The 2,500-nt window shown below is 47.2% G+C and overlaps 1 protein-coding gene across 2 annotated transcripts in view; it reads left to right on the forward strand.

The window, feature by feature from the left end:
- zbtb46 (zinc finger and BTB domain containing 46) overlaps positions 1–2,500 on the forward strand; it is a 90,217-nt gene that overhangs the window by 81,706 nt on the left and 6,011 nt on the right. The window lies entirely within an intron of this gene.

Below are 2,500 nucleotides of genomic sequence, written 5' to 3' on the forward strand. Positions count from 1 at the left end.
CACACACACACAGAGCTGTTTCTCCCACGTCACACACTGCCTCCCGATCCCATCGACACACACACACACACACACACACACACACACACACACACACACACACACACACACACATACATATTGAGTGCATATACTCTCACACTCTCTCTCTCTCTCTCTCTCTCTCTCTCTCTCTCTCTCTCTTTCTTTCTCTCTCTCTCTCTCACACACACACACACACACACACACACACACACACACACGCACACGCACACACACTGTGTGGGCCGTGAAGGCTGTGTTAGGAAACATGCAAGTCTGCAAAGCATGTTGGCCAAGCTGTGATAATCACTCTACAGGTTTATAGTGTTAGCCGGTGAGGTAGAGGTAGAGGTGGATGGGAGAGAGAGAGAGAGAGAGAGAGAGAGAGAGAGAGAGAGAGAGAGAGAGAGAGAGAGAGAGAGAGAGAGAGAGAGAGAGAGAGAGAGAGAGAGAGAGAGAGAGAGAGAGAGACGGATGGCAGAGAGGTGTGGATGGCAGGGAGAGGTCACAACCTGTCTCGTCTTAAATGTACACACACACAGTATTACGGGTAACGAGCAGAGGCTCACGGGCAGCTGGCCTCCGCACAGGTTGTCCCTTTGTCCACGGCTGTGCTTCCACATCATACTCCATTTTACTCCCTCTTCTCCTTCTTCTCCTTCTCTCCGTCTGAATGGTGAATGTCAAGTGTGCGTTAAGGAACTCATTGCTGATTGTGCAGGAAGTAAGGGGATGGGTGGCTTAAAGTCTTAGCGTTCCTCCTCAGGAAAGACTTTTGAAATTATTATTTTTGTATCTCCTTCTCTGTGACTTGATTGAAAGGAGGACATGGTTTTTTTTTTTTGTTTAAAATGTACTTGATGCTGCTTACTTGGCTGTGTTGTATTGCACTATCCGGTGGTTGTTGTTTATGTTTGTCTGTTTGTTTGTTTGTTTGTGTTTGTTTGTTTATACATTTAAAAACATTTTTCCAATACCCAAATGGTATAGATTTTTGTAATTAAAAAGTAAAGTCATACTGCAAATACAGAGTATAGTTTGTATATTTGTAGATAATAAAACGAAATATTTTGAAGAGCAGTGTCTGCTGTGTTTTGTCAGAATGATGAAACATAGTTTACTGTACAGGAGAAATACAAGCGTACCTCATATTCAAAGCAAGTACAACAAAACAAACACCCAAAAAACTGAAAACAAGCACTGCTACAAAATACATATCCAAAACAAAACCCCAAACAAGATGTACTACAAAACAGACATTCAAAACACTCTCCACCACAGTATGTGTCCAAAACAACTAGCTCTTCTCTCCGCAGTATCACTGAGAGAAACTGATGAGCGTTTCTTATGAGATGACTTTATCCACAAACGCCCTCACTGTTGGCTTCACTTGCGTAAGTCACACCCACCATCTAGCTGTGGGTGCCATGTCGAACATAACCAACACAAACCATCTGAAAGTGGCATGTCGAACATAACCGACACAAACCATCTAGCTGTGGGTGGCATGTCCAACATAACCAACACAAACCATCTAGCTGTGGGTGCCATGTCCAACATAACCAACACAAACCATCTGAAAGTGCCAAACACTCTCCCGACCTCTTGTCACCGTGTGTTTGATGTGTGTGTGCACAGCCAAGGAGACTGGCCGGGGTAAGTCACATGACCTTCAGTGACCTCCTCGGATGAGACCAGCTTTATCCCCACGTCCCACTCCCGCCCTCCCCGCCCCGCCCCGCCCCGCCCTGCCCCGCCCCGCTGGTAACAAGGCCGTGGCCCTTTCTCCGGTCCGCCCCTCCTTCCCTCCTCGACCTGCTCATCTGCTTGCCCTCGCTGCCAGTCTAGACTGCCCGTTAATGGGATTAGCCCTGTGTGTGTGTGTGTGTGAGTGTGAGTGTGTGTGAGTGTGAGTGTGAGTGTGAGTGTGAGTGTGAGTGTGAGTGTGAGTGTGAGTGTGTCTGTGTCTGTGTCTGTGTCTGTGTCTGTGTCTGTGTCTGTGTCTGTGTCTGTGTGTGTGTGTGTGTGTGTGTGTGTGTGTGTCTGTGTGTCTGTGTGTCTGTGTGTCTGTGTGTCTGTGTGTGTGTCTGTGTGTCTGTGTGTCTGTGTGTCTGTGTGTGTCTGTGTCTGTGTCTGTGTCTGTGTCTGTGTCTGTGTGTGTGAGTGTGAGTGTGTGTCTGTGTCTGTGTGTGTGTGTGTGTGTGTGTGTGTGTGTGTGTGTAGATTAGCCCTGGACTGCAATACCTGTGTGTGTGTGTGTGTGTGTGTGTGTGTGTGTGTGTGTGTGTGTGTGTGTGTGTGTAGATTGCCCTCCAGCACCAAACACAGTGGTGGTGGTAGATGTAACCAACCAACTCGTGGAGAGGTGCAACACTGTGACCACAGAAAGAAAATGCCCATTTTCAAATCAAGTTCAACATGGCATATATTCAAAACAAAGGAAGGGGTGGAGGGCATCTTCAGGGCATCTTCAGGGCAT

Source organism: Clupea harengus, chromosome 4 (assembly GCF_900700415.2).
Source record: "Clupea harengus chromosome 4, Ch_v2.0.2, whole genome shotgun sequence".
Lineage (NCBI taxonomy): Eukaryota > Metazoa > Chordata > Actinopteri > Clupeiformes > Clupeidae > Clupea > Clupea harengus.